Here is a 25,781-nt window from a genome sequence, read left to right on the forward strand (position 1 = left end):
TCCCGTTGAGGGTGGGGGGTGCTCTTCCTCATAGTGTCTTTTTTCACCTTTTTTCTCCATTGTAGTAGAATATACATAACACAAAATTTACCATCTTGATCATTCTTCAGTTAGAGGTCAGTGTCATTAAGCACATTCACATGGTTGAACAACCATCACCCACCCTCCAGTCATCATCCCAAACTCAAACCCAGTCCCCATTAAGCAATAAGCCCCCATCCTCCGCCCCCCTCCCCCTGCACCTACTATTACACTTGTGTCTGTATGAGTCTGACTACTCCAGGAACCTCGTATCAAGTAGAATCTTTACAGAATTTGTCTTGCTGTGACTGGCTTATTTCACTTATCATCACGTCCTCAAGGTTCACCCCTGTTGGAACGTGTGTTAGAATTTCACCCTTTTGAAGGCTGAATAATATTAGTAATAAGGAATGAGGCTGAACAATTCTATGGATGGACCACATTTTGCTTATGCACTCATGCGTCGATGGCCGCTCACGTTGATTCCACCTCCTGGCCGCTGAGTGATGCTGAGGAGCAGGGGTGGGCACACAGTGCTGGCCCCATCTCTGCCACCACTCACTGGGCCTTCTACCTGCTCCCAGCCCTGGAGATTTTCCCTCTACCGGGCTCTCTGATGACACTAACGCCCAGACTCCTTCCTCCCAGGCCTCAGTGAAAGCAATGCTAATGTCATACCTTCCCTCTGTATTCATCTGGGGAGGTGACTGTTCCAGGAAAGTTCCAGAACAATTCTCGGAAAGCACGTGGTGGGGGCCCAGAGTCCCCCCCTTGCTATGCAAATGCAAATGACACACTGTCAACCCGCCCCCCGAATGGCCCAGAGAAGTCATTTGTCTTTCTTGCCAGAAATATCTGGGGACCTGCCTTAGTAGGTGGTTTTTCTTGGTGGCTATTATCAGGTTCGATGCAAGGCAAACCTCAGATAATTGCATCGTGTCCCATAAATTATTTGTGTGTATGTGTATGTGTGACTAACACAGACCAGGACCCAAGAGCACTGGGTTAAGAAAATAACTGAGTTTCCAAAGTAAGACCTCCAAGCAGGAGGCCTCCACACAAGCCTGGTGACCTCAGGGATGACTCTCTGGTGGCTGTGGGTCCTAACCCGGAGCTCAGCACTCCTCCAACTGGGTGATTCCCATCCACCCCCAGGTGTGAGCCAGGATGGTTTGCCACACATCCTTGGAGCAGAGGTTTGACCAGAAGATCTGAGGGCAGGGACAGAAACACGGAGGAGGGGATTAAAAAAGTCCAATATTTAGTTGGTGACCAGTGTACATATTTTAAGAATAAAGCAAACAACTACATAGGCAGATTTTAAAAATTCTCATGCGTTTGTACAGAACACGAGAAAGTCTACTTGAAACACCCTCTGAGACCAGCTCCACACTGGTACCAGAAATATATTAACACAACCTGTCCTGGGTGCCCCACTCCACGGAGAGGTCAGTGCCATAGTGGGGGAGGGGGACTTAGAAGGAACTGATAGAGCAAAGAAAGAACCAGCCCCCTCCCCTATTTCCCTCTCCCCCAGGCTGGGGGAGGAGGAAAGGAAGGAGTTTTCACGAGTCCATGGGGCTGGACACGTGCTGATTACTAACCCGAGACTTTGCGGGGAACAAGGGGCCCAGAGGATTTTCACTGATCTGAGAGCAGCCAGAAGAGACATGAGGCTTCGCGGGTGGTGCCGTGGTTCAGAGTTTCCCAGTGCAGGGACACAGTTTCCATCCCTGGTCTAGGAAGATTCCACATGCCTAGGGCCCCTAAGCCCGTGTGCCGCAACAAGAGAGGCCACTGCAGCGAGACGCCTGGGTACCACAGCTAGAGACAGTGGCCCTGCTCATCACAACTAGAGAAAGCCCGCAGGTAGCAACCAAGACCTCAGTTCAGTTCAGTTCAGTTAAGCCACTCAGTCGTGTCCGACTCTTTGTGACCCTATGGACTGTAGCATGCCAGGCCTCCCTGTCCATCACCAACTCCCACAGCTTACTCAAATTCATGTCCATTGAGTCGGTGATGCCATCCAACCATCTCATCCTCTGCCGTCCCCTTCTCCTCCTGCCCCCAATCCTTCCCAGCATCGGGGGCTTTTCCAATGAGTCAGCTCTTCTCATCAGGTGGCCAAAGTACTGGAGTTTCAGCTTCAGCATCAGTCCTTCCATGAACACCCAGGATTGATCTCCTTTAGGATGGACTGCTTGGATCTCCTTGCAATCCAAGGGACTCTCAAGAGTCTTCTCCAACACCACAGTTCAAAAGCATCAATTCTTCAGCACTCAGCTTTCTTCACAGTCCAACTCTCACATCCATACATGACCACTGGAAAAACCATAGCCTTGACTAGACGGACCTTTGTTGGCAAAGTAATGTCTCTGCTTTTTAATATGCTCTCTAGGTTCCCTGGTGACTCAGACGGTAAAGTGTCTGCCTACAATGCAGGAGACCCGGGTTCAATCCCTGGGTGGGGAAGATCCTCTGGAGAAGGAAATGGCAACCCACTCCAGTACTGTTGCCTGGAAAATCCCATGGGAGGAGCCTGGTAGGCTACAGTCCCTGGGGTCATAAAAAGTCGGACACGACTGAGCGACTTTACTAGGTTCATCATAACTTTTCTTCTAAGGAGCAAGCATCTTTTAATTTCATGGCTGCAGTCACCATCTGCAATGATTTGGGAGCCAAAAACAATAAAGTCTGCCACTGTTTCCGCTGTTTCCCCATCTATTTTCCATGAAGTGATGGGACCAGATGCCATGACCTTAGTTTTCTGAACTTTGAGCTTTAAGCCAACTTTTTCACTCTCCTCTTTCACTTTCATCAAGAGGCTCTTTAGTTCTTCTTCACTTTCTGCCATAAGGGTGGTGTCATCTGCATATCTGAGGTTATTGATATTTCTCCCGACAATCTTGATTCCAGCTTGTGCTTCTTCCAGCCCAGTGTTTCTCATGATGTACTCTGTGTATAAGTTAAATAAGCAGGGTGACAAACAAAGGCCTAGTGTAGCCAAAAATAAACAAAAATCTCTGGTTAAAAAGAAGAAGATCCAGGATGCCGACCCTGATTCCAAACAAGGTGAGAGGAAAGACGCGCTTCTATTATAGGATGAGATGCAGAAAAGAGATAACCTGTAGGCCCTGCCTCTTTCACAGTGAGATCCCTGAGCATTTTGATCGAGACCCTCCCTGGCTGGCAAAACAGATGACAACTGCTTAGAAGTAACTCGAGAAGCCTCTTAAAGCACGACCTTCAGAAATGGGAACCACCTCTGGCCTGTGACTGCCATATGACCCAGCAATCCCACTGCTGGGCATACACACTGAGGAAACCAGAATTGAAAGAGACGCATGTACCCCAGTGTTCATCGCAGCACTGTTTACAATAGCCAGGTCATGGAAGCAACCTAGATGTCCATCAGCAGACGAATGGATAAGGAAGCTGTGGTACATGTACACAATGGAATATTACTCAGCCATTAAAAAAAATACATTTGAATCGGTTCTATTGAGATGGATGAAACTGGAGCCCATTATACAGAGTGAAGTAAGCCAGAAAGAAAAACAACAATACGGTATACTAATGCATATATATGGAATTTGAAAGATGGTAACGATAACCCTATATGCGAGACAGAATAAGAGACACAGATGCATAGAACAGTCTTATGGACTCTGAGGGAGAAGGTGAGGGTGGGACGTTCTGGGACAATAGCATGGAAACATGTATATTATCATATGTGAAACAGAACACCATTCCATGTTCGATGCATGAGACAAATGCTCAGGGCTGGGGCAATGGGATGACCCAGAAGGATGGGATGGGGAGGGAGGTGGGAGGGGGGTTCAGGATGGGGAACACATGCAAACCCATGGCTGATTCATGTCAATGTATGGCAAAAACTACTACAATATTGTAAAGTAATTAGCCCCCAACTAAAATAAATAAATTTATTAAAAAAAAAAAAAAAGAAATGGGAACCACCTCTGGCCTGTGAGATCCGGAGCCTCCAGGCTGATTTTGTCTCTGATTCCAGGAGCCTAGCAGGGGTTAAAAAATAGTGACCACTGTACACACTGCAGTATTCTAAACGGACAACCAACAAGGTCTTGCTGTGCAGCACAGGGAACTGGACTCAATGTTCTGTGGCAGCCTGGAGGAGAGGGAGGTTTGGGGGAGAATGGACACATGTATAAGTATCACTGAGTTCCTTAGCTGTTCACCTGAATCTAGCACAACATTGTTACTTGGTTTTACCCCAATACAACACAAAAAGCTTGAAAAAATTTAGTGACCCCTCAGTTCTAATCCTTCTCAAAGTTATTCTCACGTGATGGCCGTGCACTCAGGTCATGAGGCTGCCAGATAAAATACAGGCCACCTTGAGGCAGCTCGAATTTCAGATAAAGATGGTAAATTTTTTCATATAAGCATATCCCAAACATTGCAAGAAATATTATACTAAAAATTAGTCCTCATTTGCCTGAAATTCATATTTAACTGGGCATTCAGTATTTTAAAGAGCCCCTTGATGAAAGTGAAAGAAGAGAGTGAAAAAGTTGTCTTAAAGCTCAACATTCAAAAAACTAAGATCATGGCATCCGGTCCTATCACTTCATGGCAAATAGATGAAGAAACAGTGGAAACAGTGGCTGACTTTATTTTTGGGGCTCCAAAATCACTGCAGATGGTGACTGCAGCCTTGAAATTAAAAGATGCTTACTCCTTGGAAGGAAAGTTATGACCAACCTAGACAGCATATTAAACAGCAGAGATATTACTTTGCCAACAAAGGTCCATCTAGTCAAGGCTATGGTTTTTCTAGCAGTCATGTATGGATGTGAGATTTGGACTATAAAGAAAGCTGAGCGCTGAAGAATTGATGCTTTTGAACTGTGGTGTTGGAGAAGACTCTTGAGAGTCCCTTGGACTACAAGGAGATCCAACCAGTCCATCCTAAGGGAGATCAGTCCTGAATATTCATTGGAAGGACTGATGTTGAAGCTGAAACTCCACTACTTTGGCCACCTGATGCAAAGAACCGACTCATTGGAAAAGACCCTGATGCTGGGAAAGATTGAGGGCAGGAGGAGAAGGGGATGACAAAAGATGAGATGTTTGGATGGCATCACCTACTCAATGGACATGAGTTTGGGTGAACTCCCAGAGTTGGTGATGGACAGAGATGCCTGGCGTGCTGCAGTTCATGAGGTCACAAAGAGTCAGACACAACTGAGCGAGTGAACTGAACTGACCTGAGGTATAATTTATATACCATACAATTCACCGATTTAAATATAATTCAGTGGGTTTTTGGTACATTCACAGAGTTGTATAACCATTGCCAAAGTCAATTTTTTTAGAACATTTTCATCACCCCCCAAGAAACCCTATGTGCATTTGTGGTCACATCCATCACTTGCACCCAGTTCAGCTCCCTGGCCCCTGACATCCACTAATCTACTTTCTGCCTCTATAGATTTGTCTATTCTGGACATTTTGCAATATGTGGTCTTTTATAACTGACTTACTCCACTTGGCGTGATTTTTCAAGGTTCATCCATGTAACACAGGTCAGTATCTTGTTCTTTGTGTACTTAGTAGCTCGGTCGTGTCCGACTCTTTGCAACCCTGTGGACTGGAGCCCACCAGGCTCCTTGTCCATAGGATTCTCCAGGCAAGAAGACTGGAGTGAGTTGCCATTTCCTTCTCCAGGGGATCTTCCCGACCCAGGGACTGAACCCAGGTCTCCTACATTGCAGGCAGATTCTTTACTGTCTGAGCTAAATCTTGTTCTTTACTACAGCCAAATAATATTCCGTTGGATGGATGTAACACACTTTCTTCATCCAAACATCAGTTGATGGACACTGAGCTATTCCTACTTTCAAGCCACTGTGAACAATGCTGCAGTGAACATCCATTCACAAGTTTTTGTGTGGATGTGTGTTTTCCTTTCTCTCGGGTGTGTGCCTAGGAGTGGCGTTACTGGGTCACACAATAACTCTGACCTTTAGAGAAATTACCAAGCCATTTTCCACAGCAGCTAAACTATTTTATTTCCACCAGCAATATACAGGGTTTCAATTTTTCCACATCTTTGCTACAATTACTAAAAGAGTCTCTGGGCTTTTTTATTATACCACTTTGGTGGGTATGAAGTGCTAACTCACTATGGTTTTGATTTTCATTTCTCTAGTGACCAGCAAGCATCTTTTCATGTGCTTTCTGGCTGTTTGTGCATCTTCTTTGAAGTCACATCTATTCAGATTTTTTTTTCAGGTGGATCATTTTTAAAGTCTTTATTTAATTTGTTACAATATTGTTTCTGTTCTGTTTTTTTTTTTTGACCCTATGAGACATGAGTGATCCTAGCCCCCCGACCAGGGATCTGACCCACATCTCCCGCATTGGAAGGCAAAGTCTGAACCACGGGGCCACCGACAAAGTCCCCTATTCAGATTCTATGCCTATTTTTCAATTGAATTGCTCATCTTTTTAGTATTGAGTGTAAGAGTTCTTCATAAATTCTGAATACTATACTCATATTAGTTAAATTGCCTGAAAATACTTCCTCCCATTCTGTGAATTGTCTGTCCACTTTCTTGATTGTGTTCTTGGAAATGTTTCTGTTCTTTATCCACTCAGTCCTGTCTGACTCTTTGCAACTCCATGGACTATAGACTGCCAAGCTCCTCTGTCCTTGGGACTTCCCAGGCAAGAATACTGGAATGGGTGAGCCATTTCCTTCTCCAGGGGAATCTTCCCCACCCAGGGACTGAACCCACATCTCCTGCAATGGCAGAAGAATTCTTTACCATTGAGCCACTTTGAAAGACAAATCTTTTCCATTTTGTTGAAGTCTGATTAATCTGTTTTTTTCTTTTGTTGCGTATGCTCTTGGTGTCATACCTAAGGAGGCTTTGCCTAAACCCAAAGTCACAACAATTTACTCTTTATTTTCTTCTATAGCTTTATAGTTTTGAAAAGTGAAAGTCATTCAGTCGTGTCCGACTCTTTGCCACCCATGGACTATACAGTCCATGGAATTCTCCAGGCCAGAATACTGGAGTGGGTAGCCTTTCCCTTCTCCAGGGGATCTTCCCAACCCAGGGATGGAACCCAGGTCTCCCGCACTGCAGGCAGATTCTTTACCAGCTGATCTACCAGGGAAGCCCATTTTACAGTTTTAGTTCTTACATTTAAGTCCACGAGCACATTTGGTATACGATAGAAAGAAAGACTCTGACTTCACACTTTTCATGTGGATATTCAGCTGTCCCAGCACCATTGTTTTCTGGCATCTTGTATTTTTATTTGTTGCCTCTGGCAGGCCTAGTCAGAGATTTAGCCGCTGAAAGTGGGGGGGGGGCTCCCTAACCCCTGGCAGTTTCTGGCTGATTTTTTCTGGAGGAGCTGCTCATCCTTTTCTTTCCTCCCAGCGTGAATTCACATTTTCCTCCAGCTCAAGGGCTGCCAAGGACAGACCGCAGGCCGGCCCCTGGTAGCTTGTGTTGTCAATGGCACCGTTGTTGACGTCCCAGAGTTGAAACAGGTGCCCTTTGGACCCTCTGGGCCCTGCAGGTAGACCGTTGCCCTCCCTGCTCTCTGCCACCTCGGTTCTCAGAGATCTTCAGGTCCAGGGGCCACCAGCCACATGGCGCAGAGGTTTTTGCTTGGGAGAACTGAAACATGTGCTGGGCTGCATTCCTACGAGCTGGCATCAGGGTAACTCGACACAGCTGCTCACTGCAAGAAGACTCAGCCCAGTGGCCTGTGCCTGGCATTTAGCCTGGACGCCAAACGGGTAATTTACTTTAAGGTTCAGACTCAACATGGCTCATAACTTTCTTCTAAGGCCCCGGATTCTAAGGCCCCGGAGTCACTTACCCAGACCTCTGCTGTCTACCCAAGATGACTTATTCATTAGCAAGAGTGAATAATGCCTGAACACACCACTGGATTTCCCCCTAAAGCCTTGCTGGGGTGTGCCTGACAGGGCGTAATCTCACCTGCAGAGCTGGAGTTAGGCAAGCAGCTACGATGCCTAGCCTGTCTTGATTCATACCTGAGAATCATTAAGTGAACAACTCCAAGGCCCATTGAGCCAAACTGGGTGGGAGTGAGGGGTTGGGGGGAGAGTCATCAACACTTCTGCATTAACAGACGTCTGTCTCTTAATGACCCCTGGGATGAAAGCAGAAGAACCAAAAATAGATCCACCTTTTCCATTTAAGACAGGCTTTTTTTTTTTTTCTACCTTCCCAGTGGAAAACACATCATTAAACTCTCACTTTGTTAACTAAATGCGTCATCACAATTGCATCTCTGTTTTGCTCTTACCATGTGTATCAGTGAGGGTTCTACTAGAGCAACAGAACCAGCTGTGTGTGTGTGTGTGTGTGTGTGTGTGTGTGTGTGTGTGCGCGCGCGCGCACGTGCGCGTGTGTGGACAAACAGGCAGACAGATGACCTGATTTCAAGGAATTGGCACCTGCAGTTTTGGCGTCTGGCTATAGGGTGGGCTATAAAGTCTCAGGCAGGAACTGAAAGTAGAATCTCTTCCTCCTCGGGAAAGTCTCTGATGTGCTCTAAGAGCCTCTTAACTGACTGCACGAGGCCCATCCGCAGTACTGAGGATAATATAACCTCCTTGACTTAAAGTCTGCTGATCATTGAGGTTAAATCAACATCCTACCTACAAAATATCTCCACAGCAGTGCCTAGATTAGCATTTAATGAAATCATTGGACACCATAGCTGGCCAAGTTGACACATGAAATCAACCACTGAACCATGAAATGCTTTTCTGTCACTACGGGAGGGAGGCTGGCATCACTTCCCAGATGAAGATGCTGAGACACACATACCAGGTAAGGAATCTGCTGTCCCCCTCGAGGTCACACAGACACAAGTGACTGAACATGGGGGGGACGCTAGGGAGTCACGAACCCGAGCCCTGGACCAAACCTGCAGAGGACTCAGAACTGGGCACAGGGACTCAGGAGTTGGGGTTCACAGGGCCTGGGGTGCACAGGCTTCAGGAGCTGTGGCACACGGGCTTAGTTGCTCCGCTGCGTGTGGAATCTTCCTGGACCAGGGATCAAAGCCATGTCCCCTGCATTGGCAGCAGATTCCGATCCACTGCGCCACCAGGGAAGTCCCACTGCCTGTTACTGCAAGTAATGCTTTATTGGAACATAGCCGCGACTGCTCATTAAGTATGACGCATAGCTGCTCTCATGTGATAATGGCAGTGTTAAGCTATTGTCTAAATGACCAGCAAAGCTTTAAAAACCTATTTGGCCCCTTACAGGAAAGCTGTAGCTTTCTAGCAAGAAGGTACTTTTCCTCCTGCCCCAGCAGGAAAGCAGGTATGTTCTTCAACTCCAGAATTCCTTACAACTCAGGGACTAGAAATCATTGTGAGGTTTCCATTGTTCACTGCAGCACTATTTACAATAACCAAGTCATGGAAGCAACCTATATGTCCATCTACAGATAAATGGATAAAGAAGATGCGGCACATATACACAATGGAATATTACTCAGCCATAAAAAAAGAATGAAATAATGCCATTTGCAGCAACATGATGGACCTGGAGATTATCGCACTAAATGAAGTCAGACAGAGAAAGACAAATATCACATGATATCTCTTATATGCTTCCCTGGTAGCTCAGTTGGTAAAGAATCCACCTGCAGTGCAGGAGACCCCAGTTTGATTCCTGAGTTGAGAAGATTCCCTGGAGAAGGGAAAGGTTACCCACTCCAGTATTCTGGCCTGGAGAATTCCATGGACTGTATAGTCCATGGGGTGGCAAAGAGTCGGACTCGACTGAGCAACTTTCACTTTCACGTTCATTTCTTATATGTGGAATCTTAAGGATACAAATGAACTTATTTCCAAAACAGAAAGGGTTTCACAGACATATTACTAACAACAGGAAACAAGCTTACAGTTACCAAAGGGGGAAGGGGGTTCGGGGAAGGAATAAGTTAAGAGCTCGGCATTAACATATACTACCATATATAAAATAGATAACCAACAGGACCTATTGGTCTAAGGACCTATTATATAAGACAGAGAGCTCTACTCAAAATTCTGTAATAACCTAAATGGGAAAAGAATCTGGGAAGAATGAATACATGTATATGGACTGTAAGGAGGTCCAACCAGTCCATCCTAAAGGAGATCAGTCCTGGGTGTTCACTGGAAGGACTGATGTTGAAGCTGAAACTCCAGTACTTTGGCCACCTGATGCGAAGAGCTGACTCATTGGAAACGACCCTGATGCTGGGAAAGATTGAAGCCGGGAGGAGAAGGGGACGACAGAGGATGAGATGGTTGGATGGCATCACCGACTCAATGGACATGAGTTTGGGTAAACTCCGGGAGTTGGTGATGGACAGGGAGGCCTGGCGTGCTGTGGTTCATGGGGTCGCAAAGAGTTGGACACGACTGAGCGACTGAACTGAGACTGAGATAAACGAATCATTTTGCTGTATACCTGCAACTAACACAACACTGTAAATCAACTATATTCCAATAAATTTTTAAAAAATAACCACTGGATTGTGCCCTTTAAAAGGATGACTTTTACGGTATACAAAAAAAAATAGTTGTGGGGCTTCAAGGATGGCCCATGTAGATCTCCCCAACCCTGCCCTTTGCTAGGAGGAGGCCGCCCATGAAGGGGGCAAGGCCACAGAGGCAGTCTCGGGGTGGAGGGCCTCCCCGAAGTGCTTAAAATCTGTGCAGAATCTGATTTAACTGCTGGCCTGGTCGTTATTGACTGGTTGCCCTCAGTGAACTTCCAGGGAAGAGATTCCACAGGATCACGGGGTTTCTTTCAAGGAAGTTGAGCTTCTTGGGGATCTGACGAGGGAACTAGAACTAACGTCTGTTCTGTGATGCTTCAGGCCCTGGGAAGGGGACGTCAGCTATTCCCTCTTCGAGGAAACACCAGCCCGCAGAGGGCCAAGGGACAAAGACACACCCCTTCCTCCCTTCACATCATCACATGCTCCGGGCTCTGGAGTGGGGGCTCCAGGCCCTAAAATCGGCCCTGTCTGGGTCGCCAGAGGGCCCCCGAGGAGGCTGGCCTCCCATAAGAAACCGCAAATCCACTGTGACCGTTGCTAGGGTCCAGACAAAGAGCCATTCAGATGCCTTCCCTGCCCCACCCCCCATCAGAGGGTGCCCGGACTCCCAGGTTAGTAACTGGCCCCAGCAATTTCAAGTCAGAACAGGAGTTCCCGGGGAAACCTTCATCTGCACGCTTTCCCAACATAACTGAAGCCCTCTGTCAACTTTCTGAAGTCCCAGGTATGGGATAAAGCTGCCTTCTCTGCAGGCAGGTCTTCCAAGGTGAGTTCAGCCACCTCCAAGGACTGAGATTGATCAGTACCCTTACTGTGAGATGGTCAATGTCCTCTTGGTCTGCCCTGTCTAGGTGGGCAACTGACATGAAATACGTGTGCACTCCAGTGGTGACGCCATTCATCTCAAATATCTACTTTCCCCAAAATGTGGCACAGATCCCCCCCTTCCTGGCAACCCAGGAGGATTTCCCCAGAATTTCAAATTATTTGCAGAGCCACATAGCCATTTATCACACTGATGCCACGTGGAGCTTCTCAGCGGGAATCTGACAAAATTACATGCTGCTCAAGAAAAGGGAAAAAATATTCCATCTTCCTCTTCCCTAAGGGAAGCCAGAAATTAGACTTGTTTTTCCAAGACACTCATACCAGAGGCGTTACAAGCAACCCAGAGAGATTTCTCATTAAAGGGATTCAAGACAATGACAATTTTCAACATGATTAGAATTGCAACTGCAGAAATGACTACTCTGCTACTCAGAAACTTTTTAATTCCCTTGGCTGATCTCTACCCTTGCTTCCAGAAATTTTATTACTATTATTGGGTTTGGGGTTTCTTTTTTATAAAACATTTCAGGGTATTTTCGACAGTTGTCATGGAGAATTGGCACCAGAGAGACTTCCTGGAGAAAAATTATTTCAAAGGCTTGTGTCCTCAAGACAAACACACACACACACATACACAAGGCTTTGCAAGAGAACATTATAGGAACTTTGAAGAGAAAAATATTGTGATGTGGTCTATAAATTCACTTCTCCTTCTAGCTCACATTTGGCTGCCTACCACCTGCCATCACCTACAAATTAATGGCTTTTATTACAATGCTATGATCACACATGGCAGCAAATACGAGACATTAAGAAATTAACAAAGCATAATTAACACAACGGATAAGTGATCGAAGAACAACTGCAAACGAAAGCTCTAATGAGTGTCAGAAGGCATCTAGGAATCCGACTGCATGCCAGTGTTTGGAACTATTTTGTATTGAGACCATTTGCCAACTCAAAGACCAAGACTGATATCAAGACACATTTCATAACTTCTAAGCAAGTTTAGAGGATGACTCCTGAAGAATAACCCACAAAGTCACTCGACAAGTCCACACAAGTTCCTTAACGTTGGGTATGAAGACAAAGCAGTCTGACATTTTTCACAAATGCGTACATGCATAAGACCTGAAGGGCTTCCTTGATAGTTGGTAAAGAACTCACCTGCAATGCGGGAGACCTGAGTTCGATCCCTGGGTTGGGAAGATCCCCTGGAAAAGGGAATGGCTACCCACTCCAGTATTCCAGCCTAGAGAATTCCATGGGACCGTCACAAAGAGTCAGACACGACTGAGCAACTTTCACTTTCACTTCACTTTCACAAGACCTGAAACACTGTTCCTTTCAACCATAAGGACCATATACATATTTGGAATCAGGTGACAAATGGACAGGGCACAAAATACCACAAGGCCAAGCTGTGGAAGAAAATGTGGTTGGTGCTCCAAGACCCTGCAGTCTACATGACTGGGGTTGCCATTCAGGAAGTTCAAGAAAGGAAGTACAGAATTCCAAGGCCCGTTTCTTCTGATGGAGCTTTGAGAAAAAACATCTAAGAGAAGGCCAAGAATCAGAATAGGAAAATCAAACCATCTGTGGGACAATTGGAAGAGTAGCATTGTCATATACACACTACCTTACTGTGGGTAAAACAGACAGCCAATGGAAAGCTGCTGTAAAGCTCAGGGAGCTCAGCTCAGTGCTCTGTGATGACCTACAGGGCTGGGATGGGGTGGGTGGGAGGCTCAAGAAGGAGGGGATATATGTGTATGCATATGGCTGATTCAGGCTTCCCAGGTGGCTCAGTGGTAAAGAATTCGCCTGCCAAGCAGGAGACACAGTAGGAGCTGAGAGTTTGACCCCAGGGTCTGGATGGCAGAAGCAAATTGCAACCCACTCCAGTATTCTTGCCTGGGAAATCCCATGGACAGAGGAGCCTGGCGGGCTACGCTCCGTGGGTTTGAAAAGAGTCAGACACGACCGAGCAACTAAATAACAACAAGCAACGATGGCTGATTCGCTTCACTGTACAGCAGAAACCAACAAAACAATATAAAGCAATCATACTCCAATTAAAAAATTAAAAAGAAATAAGTATTTTAAAAGGAAACAACGAAAATCCAGCCATCAGGTTCATGACGTGTGCCTTCCTTCGGCCTTTCTGATGTTTGGGGAAACGCTGGCCCCTCCTCTGCCGTGTCTCCATCCAGCCATCCTCTCCGGGAGACCAGAGTCACTGGTGGGGTATACGCTCATTCAAGGCCCCTCGATTGGCGCCCACCCACACCTATTGCAAACTCCACTACCAATTTTTGCTTTCATCTGTCCTCTCTCCTCCCTTTTAGATGCTACTTGAACATTTCTCCTTCTTTCATCGTCTCCTTTGAGAAATTCAGAACATTCCACTCTTAAGTCTCATCTGTCATTTGTTTTTCCCCTGTATTACATCCCAAGTTGTACTGGAAAACCATGAGGGAGAAGCCATCAGGAGAAGAAAAGAATATTTAAAAGAAAGGGGGAGGGGAAGAAAAGCTACTACCTCAGCAGGCAGAACAGAGCCAGGAAGATGGACCTCACAGAGCTGCCAAGATCTGGCTCACAGGGAGGTGAGATGATTTGGGAAGGTTCCCTGCAAAAGAAAGAAAAAAAAATGTCCTATTCCCAGAACAGCAGGTCTGGCTTTCTTGCATGGCTGTGCACCTGTTTGCTAATTTTATTTTGTTTTTTAACCCGCGTACTAATTTTAACCTCTCCCTTCCCCACCTGTCCCCATGCCCTTCTGAGCACTGAAGAGTCTCAAGAACTTGGAAGGAGGAGCTGAAACGCTCCCTTCTGGTTCCTTCCAGCCTTGCCTGGAGATTTCCTTCAGAAGCTCTCCAGTTCCTGCTCCTGATCACCCACAAAACACCCCTTCCCCCTCTAGGCTCATCCTACAAACAAACCTTCTCAAGACGTCATCAGAGTCCTTGGCCAGTTCCCAGTGGGAGGGATGGGGTCCCGGGGAGCCCCTTCTCTCCTGTGTGTTGATTTCCTGCTGTAATAAATGATCACAAGCACACTGGCTTAAAACAACAGAGAAGTGTCATCTTACAATTCTGGGGTCAGACATCTGACATGGGCACCAAAGCCGAGGTCTCAGCGGTTCTGGTTCCTCCTGGAAACTTTGGGGACAGTCTGTTTCCTGGTCTCTCCAGCTTTCTGGCAGCTGCCTGCATTCCACCAGCCCTCCCTCCATCTTCAAAGCCAGCAGCAAGATCAAGTCAGCAGCAGCTGACACGTGGAGGGACCATATTTGGCTGCTGGGGAGTTTCATGCATGTGACTGTTACTGTTCCAGTAGGGAGGGTTGCGGCGCTGGAGAAGACTCTTGAGAGTCCCTTGGACTGCAAGGAGATCAGATCAGTCCATCCTAAAGGAGATCAATCCTGAATATTCATTGGAAGGACTGATGCTGAAGCTGAAACTCCAATACTTTGGCCACCTGATGAGAAGAGATGACTCATTTGAAAAAACCCTGATCCTGGGAAAGACTGAGGGCAGGAGGAGAAGGGGACGACAGAGGATTAGATGGTTGGATGGCATCACCGACTCAATGGACATGAATTTGAAGAAACTGCAATCCATAGGGTCACAAAGAGTCAGACATGACAGCGACTGAACAACAACAACAGGGAGAGCTGAGAGTGGCCCTCAGTTTTTTATTTTGGCAACTGAGAGCGCCCTTTACTGAGACGGCAGACAAAGTGTAAGAAGGGGGCTAGATGAGAGGTGGCTCATAATATTTCCTCATTCATTTGTTATGCAATTATTCATTGATGTACCTATTTTTTGATTTTGTTTAATTTTTTGTTTTATATTGGAGTAGAGCTGCCTAACAATGCTGTGTTAGCGTCAGGTGTACAACAAAGAGATTTAGTTATATCCATGCAAGTATCCATTCTTTATCAAATTTTCCTTCCATTTAGGTTATTAGAGAATATTTAGCCAAGTTCCAGGTGCTATAGGTTATTGTTGGTTATTTATTTTGAATATACTAGTGTGTACACATCATTTATTTTGAATACTAACAAATCCATAATAAATGAATATTAACTTGTTCGTTCCTTCCTAAATATTACTTGAGATGTCTATGTGCCATGCAACGTGCTCTTGGCACTGATTAGACAGCTGTGAACAGGATAAATAACGTCTCTGGCCTGGGAGTTTCATGTCTTTTGCTATGAAATAGGCAAGCTGACCTGTTAGCTTACAAGTAGGGTTAAAATCTAGGACTCTTCATAGTTCTTGACATTGTAAAAACAAACAAACTCATAGAAAAAGAGATCAGATTTGTAGTTACCAGAAGTGGGAACAGGGACGGGGGATTAAATGGGCTTCCCTGGTGACTCAGCTGGTAAAGAATCTGCATAGTGGGAAAAGGAAGGGGGCATTAGATGAAGGTAATCAAAAGGTATAAACTCCCAGTTATAATACAAATAAATACTAAGTACCATGAACACTATGAAAAGGCAAAAAGATATGACACTGAAAGATGAACCCCCAAGGTCCATAGGTGCCCAGTATGCTACTGGAGATCAGTGGAGAAATAATTCCAGAAAGAATGAAGAGACGGAGCCAAAGCAAAAACAACACCCAGTTGTGGATGTGACTGGTGATGGAAGTGAAGTCTGATGCTATAAAGAGCAACATTGCATAGGAACCTGGAATGTTAGGTCCATGAATCAAGGCAAACTGGAAGTGGTCAAACAGGAGATGGCAAGAGTGAACGTCGACATTCTAGGAATCAGTGAACTAAAATGGACTGGAATGGGTGAATTTAACTCAGATGACCATTATATCTACTACTGTGGGTAGGAATCCCTTAGAAGAAATGGAGTAGCCATCATAGTCAACGAAAGAGTCCAGAATGCAGTACTTGGATGCAATCTCAAAAATGACAGAATGATCTCTGTTCGTTTCCAAGGCAAACCATTTAATATCATGGTAATCCAAGTCTATGCTCCAACCAGTAATGCTGAAGAAGCTGAAGCTGAATGGTTCTCTGAAGACCTATAAGACCTTCTAGAACTAATACCCAAAAGAGATGTCCTTTTCATTATAGGGGAATGGAATGCAAAAGTTAAGAAGTCAAGAAATACCTGGAGTAACAGGCAAATTTGGCCTTGGAGTACAGAATGAAGCAGGGCAAAGGCTAATAGAGTTTTGCCAAGAGAACGCACTGGTCATAGCAAACACCCTCTTCCAACAACACAAGAGAAGACTCTACACGTGGACATCACCAGATGGTCGACACTGAAATCAGATTGATTATATTCTTTGCAGCCAAAGGTGGAGAAGCTCTATACAGCCAATAAAAACAAGACTGGGAACTGACAGTGGCTCAGATCATAAATTCCTTATTGCCAAATTCAGACCTCAATTGAAGAAAGTAGGGAAAACCACTAGACTATTCAGGTATGACCTAAATCAAATCCCTTATGATTATACAGTGCAAGTGACAAATAGATTCAAGGGATTAGATCTGATAGAGTGCCTGAAAAACTATGGATGGAGGTTTGTGACATTGTACAGGAGGCAGGGATCAAGACCATCTCCAAGAAAAAGAAGTGCAAAAAGACAAAATAGTTGTCTGAAGAGGCCTTACAAATAGCTGTGAAAACAAGAAAAGCAAAAGGCAAAGGAGAAAAGGAAAGATATACCCATTTGAATGCAGAGTTCCAAAGAATAGCAAGGAGAGATAAGAAAGACTTCCTCAGTGATCAGTGCAAAGAAATAAAGGAAAACAATAGAATGGGAGAGGCTAGAGATCTCTTCAAGAGGATTAGAGATACCAAGGGAACATTTCAAGCAAAGATGGGCTCAATAAAGGACAGAAATGGTATGGACCTAACAGAAGCAGAAGATATTAAGAAGAGGTGGCAAGAATACACAGAAGAACTATACAAAAAAGATCTTCATGACCCAGATAATCACGATGGTATAATCACTCACTTAGAGCCAGACATCGTGGAATGTGAAGTCAAGTGGGCCTTAGAAAACATCAATATGAACAAAGCTAGTGGAAGTGATAGAATTCCAGTTGAGCTATTTCAAATCCTAAGAGATGATGCTGTGAAAGTGCTGCACTCAGTATGCCAGCAAATTTGGAAAACTCAACAGTGGCCACAGGAATGGAAAAGGTCAGTTTTCATTCCAATCCCAAAGAAAGGCAATGCCAAAGAATGCTCAAATTACCGCACAATTGCACTCATTTCACACACTAGTAAAGTCATGCTCAAAATTCTCCAAGTGAGGCTTCAACAGTACATAAACCGTGAACTTCCAGATGTTCAAGCTGGATTTAGAAAAGGCAGAGGAACCAGAGACCAAGTTGCCAATATCCGTTGGATCATCGAAAAAGCAAGAGAGTTCCAGAAAAGCATCTACTTCTGTTTTATTGACTATACCAAAGCCTTTGACTATGTGGATCATCACAAACTGTGGAAAATTCTTAAACAGATGAGAATACCAGACCACCTTACCTGCCTCCTGAGAAATCCGTAGGCAGGTCAGGAAGCAACAGAACTGGGCATGGAAAACAGTCTGGTTCCAAATAGGGAAAGGAGTACGTCAAGGCTGTATATTGTCACTGTGCTTATTTAACTTATACGCAGAGTACATCATGAGAAATGCTGGGCTGGATGAAGCATAAGTTGGAATCAAGATTGCCGGGAAAAATATCAGTAACCTCAGATATGCAGATGACACCACCCTTATGGTATAACTAGAGCCTCTTGATGAAAGTGAAAGAGGAGAGTGAAAAAGTTGTCTTAAAACTGAACATTCAGAAAACTAAGATCATGACATCCGGTCCCATCACTTCATGGCAAATAGATGGGGAAACAGTGGAAACAGTGGCAGACTTTATTTTTCTGGACTCCAAAATCACTGCAAGTGGTGACTGCAGTCATGAAATTAAAAGACGCTTACTCCTTGGAAGGAAAGTTATGACCAACCTAGACAGCGTATTAAAAAGCAGAGGCATTACTTTGCCAACAAAGGTCCGTCTAATCAAGGCTATGGCTTTTCCAGTGGTCATGTATGGATGTGAGAGTTGGACTATAAAGAAATCTGAGCGCCGAAGAATTGATGCTTTTGAACTGTGGTGTTGGAGAAGACTCTTGAGAGTCCCTTGGACTGCAAGGAGATCCAACCAGTCCATCCTAAAGGAGATCAGTCTGGGGTGTTCATTGGAAGGACTGATGTTGAAGCTGAAACTCCAATACTTTGGCCACCTGATGCGAGCTGACTCATTTGAAAAGACCCTGATGCTGGGTAAAATTGAGGGCAGGAGGAGAAGGGGACGATAGAAGATGAGATGGTTGGATGGCATCACTGACTCAATGGACATGAGTTTGGATGGGCTCCGGGAGTTGGTGTTGGACAGGGAGGCCTGGCATGCTGAAGTTCATGGGGATGCAGAGAGTCGGACACAAATGAGCGACTGAACTCAACTGAACTTAACTGAGAATTCGAGGTCCATGAACTTTGTTTGAGAATGCAGCAGAGCCTTCCCTGGTGCTTTCTTTATTGACCAGATGGTCTTGTTTTTGGAACCTTCAGTGAACACTCAGCAAAGCGTTTCAGTCCCAAATGGAGACTTTGAGCTGCTCTGGTCTTAATTTAAACCGGACCCCTCGGTCAAAATTGTCTGAGCCAAGAGACTCTTTTATAGGTGAGGAAGAAACTAACCAAATGCACAGTCTTTAGCCCAGCTTCTGCTTTCTCCTTCTCTGACCTACTTTATCCTTCCATTATAGGAATGGAATTAATAGAGATTTAATGTGGTAAATAAATTCAACTAAATCAGAAAGAAGTGACATTGTCTCTGCTTGTAAATGACACAATTTCATACATAGTAAACCCTAAAAATTCCATCAAAGAAAAACTGCGACAACTAATTAATGAATTCAGCAAAGTTGTCAGATATAAAATCATTACACAAAGATCAGATGCATTTCTATACACTAACAATGAACAATCCAGAAAGGAAATTAGCAACTTCATTTAAAATAAAATCAAAAAGAACAAAATATTGCTGAAGGAAATTAAAGATGACACCAATACATGGAAAGACATCCTGGGCTTGTGGATTAAAAGACTTAATAATGTTAGGATTTCAATGCTACCTTGAAAACATTACATTAAGTGAAGTAAGCCATCACACAATTAAAAAAATATGGTGATTCCATTTACATGAAGTTCTTATAGTGTAAAATCCACAGAGAAAGTAGACTGATGGTTGTTACGGCCTGGGGGAGGGGGACAGAGAGGAATTAGCATTTAATGTGCTTTAATTGGGGAACATGTGAAGGTTGTGGACATGGTTGGTGGTGATGGTTGTACAATAAAGTGAATATACTTAATGCCACTGAGGTGTACACTGAAAAATGGCAGAAATGATAACTTTTATGTTAGGTATATTTTACCACAATAAAAAAATGAGTTACAGTTATGCGAAAATGGAATGCAAGTAAGCAAACAGAATGATACCATGCAATATATATACGTATATAGTATATATGTATATATGTGTGTGTGTATATATATATATATATATATATATATATATATATATATAGGGAAGCCTGACTTGCTGCAGTTCATGTGTCGCAAAGAGTTGGACACAACTTAGTGACTCAACAACACCAAGGTACATCCTATCAATAATAGAAAATATTCCAAGTTTGAGCACTGATCTGATTATATCTCGACCAACAAAATCCAGTCTAGAGGTAGGGCAGAGTACACACACATAGCGTACTCTGCGCGCGCGCGCGCGCACACACACACACACACACACACACACACGCCCCTCACCCTGACCTGGTAAATTTTCTAGAACCAGAAGCCTCTGGTCTTCCCTTTGTGCACCCACGTTTTCAGTCCCTCCTGACGGAACCACAGGGCTCAGGGTTGCCTGTTTCCTCAGGGGAGGAGTCAGGGGCAGGATGGAATTTCCTGTTGACAGGCGGTCAGCTTCGGCCGACTGACGCCTCCTCTCAGGACACTGCATCTGCCTCAGAGCATGTTACAGCCTGCAGACTCACTGGAAGACACCAGTAACTACGAACAGGTAAGAAAAAGAAGGAATAGGACAAAACTGACAAAATCGCAGGGATGCAGTCACCAACATGGGACTCCAGGAAACGACGGAGCAAAGGTGCTAGTTCCTTTAATACATAAGTTACAAGAATAATTGAATAATAAGAGAGATGTATGGACCAATCCAAACAAACCAAAGGTTTTGGATCCCAATTCAAATAAAATGTCAAAACCAAAATAAAACTCTCAAGACATTCAGGGAAATGTAAACATTGATTGGATGATAAAAATTTTTACTTTAATTTAACCAAAAATTTGTCCTTGTTTTTAAACGAGATAATGATATTGTGGTTTCATTGGTATGATATAAGTTCTCCGTCTTTTCATCGTCTTTCAGTTACATACTGAAATATTTAGAGATAAAATTATATGATTCCTTGAAACTGCTTCCAGTAAATTCTGTGGGTGATATGATTTGTGGGATTAAAAGAAACAAGACTGGCCACATCCTGATAATTGTCAGTGTTTCCAGTTGATGATAAACTGCTATTGAATTTGGTACATTTTAAAATATTTATAATGAACGGTTTTGAAATCTTGCTTACAAATAATTTTCAGTGACATGGGAAAATACGATTATCTACTCAATTGAGCAACTAACACTTTCACTATACTAACTGGAAAAGGAAAAAAGTAAACACAATAACAGCTAAGCTATTCAAATCAACATATTCTAGACCAAAACGTTCCCCGTAGGTATTATCTTGGCTGGTGGGATTATTACAGTAAATTTCATTCCTTAGTCTACACTAATTTCTGGCTTTCTACCATAGGCTTCCCTGGTGGCTCAGACGGTAAAAGCACCTGTTTGCAATGCAGGAGACTCAGGTTCAATCCCTGGGTCAGGAAGATCCCCTGGAGAAGGAAATGGCAACCCACTCCAGTCCTCTTGCCTGGAAAATTCCATGGATGGAGGAACCTTGTATGCTACATTCCCTGGGGTCGCAAAGAGTCGGACACGGCTGAAAATTTCACCATGGGCATGTAAAACGGATAATTAGGGGAAACATTTATATTTTAATTTTTAAGAGTAGAGAGTGATGAGCCATTTTAAGTAATGCTCTTGACTCTTCCTCCACGTGTCTGGGAAACATTCTCTCCAGAAGGGCTAATCCCATCCCATAATGCATCTTAGCACTTAAAATTTACACCTGGCATGAAACGGTGAATATATTCACTTGGTTTTTAAAATAAGGCAGCAAGCATGTGATGGAATGAAAGATTTATTTGTGCTTTCAGAAGTCTTCATTATCAACGTCATTTCACAGCCATTTCACAGTTGCGGCCACCTGGATGTCCCCAAAGGAACAGAGTCTGGTTCATTATTATGAGGTGATCACCATTCTCCAGTGACGCACTGGTAGAGAATCGCCCTGCCGGTGCAGGAGACACGGGAGACGCAGGTTCCATCCCTGGATTGAGGAGATGCCCTGGAGGTGGAAACTGCACCCCCTCCAGTATTCTTGCCTGGACATCCCATGGACAGAGGAGCTTGGCGGGCTGCAGTCTGTGGGGCTCAGAGAGTCAGACAGGACTGAGCGAGTAAGCACACTCAGCGCAATCACTGTTCTAGAAACTTCTGGCCAGAGATGACTTGGGCATTTCACCTTTTTAGCTTTGAAGAAAGGTTTGATGCAGAGAGTTCGACATGTTCTTCGCATGCCTTTCTCCACAAGAAATCAGGCTTTTGGTCCCTGAACCACAGGTGGAACCTGCTGATGATATTTCTGCTGTCCCTCAGCAGGGAACTCATTTTCCATGGAGTGTTTGCATAAAACAAGTTTGTAGGCCAATGACTTCTTAGAAATCTTTCTTTAAAATCTTATGAAAGGACTACTGTGGTACCCTGAGACAATCTAAAGAGATGGGATGGGGTGGGAGGTGGGAAGGAGGTTCAGGAGGGGACATATGTATACCTACGGCCGATTCGTGTTGATGTATGGCAGAAACCAATACAATACTGTAAAGCATTTTTAAATAAAGTTTTAACGAAAGAAAATCATATGAAAGGATTACTGACAGAGATCTGATCGAGGCTCATGTTACCCACCAGCCTCAAAAGTTCCAGACAGGCTGGAAACATGTCTACAGCCATAAGCAGGCTTGTCCACTCTTACGGGTCATTTATACCCTGAGAGAGTCTGGCTGGATTTTTTTCTCCATCACCTCTTGGATTTCTTTGTGGTTTTGTCTAATTTTGTTTTCCTCTTTTTTTCTCAGTACTGCCTGAGGATGGTTTGACCTTCTGGTGAAATCTGAATGTGGGGGTTTCTTGGAATTCCCGGCTTGGAGATTATCACTCCAGCATCTCCGTGTCGCATCTGGAAGCGTGTCCCTCACAGAGCATGCACTTCATCCCTTCTCTCCCCTAGTGGCTCCAAAATGCCTCCTCCAATCTCAGGAGAGACCCTCCAGGAACGTAAATTCCATGTCATCGATGGGAAAATAGAGATGCCAAGAAGCTAAGCGATTTGGGCCAAGAAGTCAGGCCAGCTTCCCTGGTAGATCCAATGGTAAAGAACCTCATGCAATGCAGGAGGAGACTTGGGTTCGATCCTGGGTTTGGAAGATCCCCTGGAGAAGAAAATGGCAACCCACTCCAGTATTCTTGCCTGGAGAATTCTGTGGACAGAGGAGCCTGGTGGGTTACAGTCCATGGGGTCACAAAGAGTTGGACACGACTGAGCGACTAACACACACATGATGCAATGGTAATATTTTGGACATATTTGGATATAAATAAGCTATATGATTAAAACGGACTGCTCTTTCTTTCTTCTTTTTTTGAATGTGGCCACTAGAAAATTTTAGATCCAACTAAAAAAGGCTTAGATTATGTTTCTCTTGGACAGCCCTGATCTAAAGGACTCCCTGAAATCCAAAGCTATGATTCTTGGAAGTATTCTTAAAGACCATTTCATATCTGATTGTCTCTTTTTTTGAAAATTCATACAACTTATCAGCTTGTTGAAATAGTCTTGTCATCCCATCTCTTCTCTCTAGAAAGTGGAAGGAAGGGGCTAAAAGGACCACATATTTATCTGCCACAAGTTTTCCCTCAGCCTAGCCAGGTCTTCCTTTGAAGATGATCTTGCTGACCCTTGACTGAACATACCTAGTTCCAGGTATCAGAGGCTTGTCCTTTAAATTGACCTTTAAGCCTGTCCAACAAAATACTTATCTAACCTGATATCAGCCTCATTTCTGATCAAAGCAACAAGTATGACTGGAGTCCTCAGCTGATTCTTTACTTGAGCAACATGATCCATTCAGTACTTTTTTCCTAATGATACCTTCGGCTTTGTTACCAAGTCCAACCTCGTATTGCTTGTCACACACAGGCCGAAAAATCAAGAGATGAGTCTCTGGAGTGAGAAACATTGACAGAAAGGCAGACAACCAAGAAGACAGTGGGTTCATGCCCAAAAGAACCATCTTGCCTGAGTTAGAGTTTAGACTCAGTTCAGTTCAGTCGCTCAATCGTCTCCAACTCTTTGCGGCCCCACGGACTGCAGCACGCCTGGCCTCCCTGTCCATCACCAACTCCCGGAGTTTACTCAAACTCATTCATACTAAAAGGGGAGTGAGTAAAGCCCAACATTCCCCATTTTCAACCAGACTCCAGAGGGGTATGCTAATGTTTTCCTCCCTGCAGCCATTCAGAGGTGGGTCTGGTCAGGATGTTTCCTATAAGGTAACCAAAGGTATTTTAGAATAATGCTCATCACCTGGGAGGCAGGGTTCCCAGAGACGGGCCATGATGTATAATTTAAGCTTATGGACAATATCCCTTTAGTGGTTAATTTGCAATAGAATACGAAGTTTCTAGTACAGTTGAAAAAGAACAAAATGTCTCATTAGCTGATTTTTTTTTTAATTGAAGTATAGTTGATTTGAAGAAGAACTAAAGAGCCTCTTGATGAAAGTGAAAGAAGAGAGTGAAAAAGTTGGCTTAAAGCTCAACATTCAGAAAGCTAAGATCATGGCATCTGGTCCCATCACTTCATGGCAAATAGACAGGGAAACAGTGGCTGACTTTATTTTGGGGGGCTCCAAAATCACTGCATATGGTGACTGCAGCCATGAAATTAAAAGACACTTACTCTTTGGAAAAAAAGTCATGACCAACCTAGACAGCATATTAAAAAGCAAAGACATTACTTTGCCAAAAAAGGTCCATCTAGTCAAGGCTATGGTTTTTCCAGTGGTCATGTATGGATGTGAGAGTTGGACTATAAAGAAAGCTGAGCACTGAAGAATTGATGCTTTGGAACTGTGGTGTTGGAGAAGACTTGAGAGTCCCTTGGACTGCAAGGAGATCCAACCAGCCCATCCTAAAAGAGATCAGTCCTGAATATTCATTGGAAGGACTGATGCTGAAGCTGAAACTCCAATCCTTTGGCCGCCTGATGCAAAGAGCTGACTCATTGGAAAAGACCCTGATGCTAGGAAAGATTGAGGGCAGAAGGAGAAGGGGATGACAGAGGATGAGATGGTGGGATGGCGTCACTGACTCGATGGACATGAGTTTGAGTAAACTCTGGGAGCTGGTGATGGACAAGGAGGCCTGGCGTGCTGCAGTCCATGAGGTCACAAAGAGTCAGACACGACTGAGCGACTGAACTGAACTGAACTGACTGACAGTTGATTTACAACATGGCATCAGTTTCATGTGTACAGCACACTGATTCAGTATTTTTGCAGATTATACTTCATGACAGGTTATTATAAGATGACGGGTATAATTTTCTCTGTGATACAGAATATCCTTGTTGCTTACCTATTTATATATAGGCCACATTTTCTAAACAGAAGGGTTGTTTGTTTCAGGCTTTAAGATTGAAGCAAACATTTGTTATGAGGCTCGAAGGATTTTCCAAACAGTTTCCACCCACGACTTCCAAAGGTTGTGTAACATTTTGTGCAAAACTCGTGGGCCCTTTCCATGAAGCAAGGGTTTCCAGAAATGTTTACTTTGCAGAAGTGAGCGTGCATGTTTGCCCTTTCCCTTGAAAACTTCCACACATCCCCACAACCAAAGCAGACACACACCCCTCTGTCATGGTTGGGCTGGCCGCCTCTGTGCCATCCTCTGATTATCTGCCTTTCCGAGACCTGACCCCTCTGAACAGGCCATGACTCTCAGCCACACTTTGAACTGTCATTAGTTAAGACCAATTGTTCACA

The 25,781-nt window shown here is 44.3% G+C and overlaps 2 long non-coding RNA genes across 2 annotated transcripts in view; one reads left to right on the forward strand and one right to left on the reverse strand.

Moving 5' to 3' along the window:
• LOC145539330 (uncharacterized) overlaps window positions 1-14,290 on the reverse strand; it is a 33,977-nt gene extending 19,687 nt beyond the window's left edge. Inside the window, exons 1-2 of the long non-coding RNA XR_014077719.1 lie at window positions 14,215-14,290; window positions 13,991-14,080 (exon numbers count right to left, since the gene is read on the reverse strand). This is a non-coding gene — a long non-coding RNA (uncharacterized LOC145539330). The remainder of the gene's footprint in view (window positions 1-13,990; window positions 14,081-14,214) is intronic.
• A 6,222-nt stretch (window positions 14,291-20,512) lies between these two features.
• On the forward strand, window positions 20,513-23,352 carry LOC145539682 (uncharacterized). The gene is made up of 3 exons (XR_014077902.1): window positions 20,513-20,565; window positions 21,863-22,136; window positions 22,815-23,352. It is a non-coding gene; the product is annotated as an uncharacterized LOC145539682 (long non-coding RNA).
• Window positions 23,353-25,781: the final 2,429 nt, after the last annotated feature.

This window comes from Giraffa tippelskirchi, chromosome 2, assembly GCF_054371585.1.
Source record: "Giraffa tippelskirchi isolate mGirTip1 chromosome 2, T2T-mGirTip1v1.2.pri, whole genome shotgun sequence".
Classification (NCBI taxonomy): domain Eukaryota; kingdom Metazoa; phylum Chordata; class Mammalia; order Artiodactyla; family Giraffidae; genus Giraffa; species Giraffa tippelskirchi.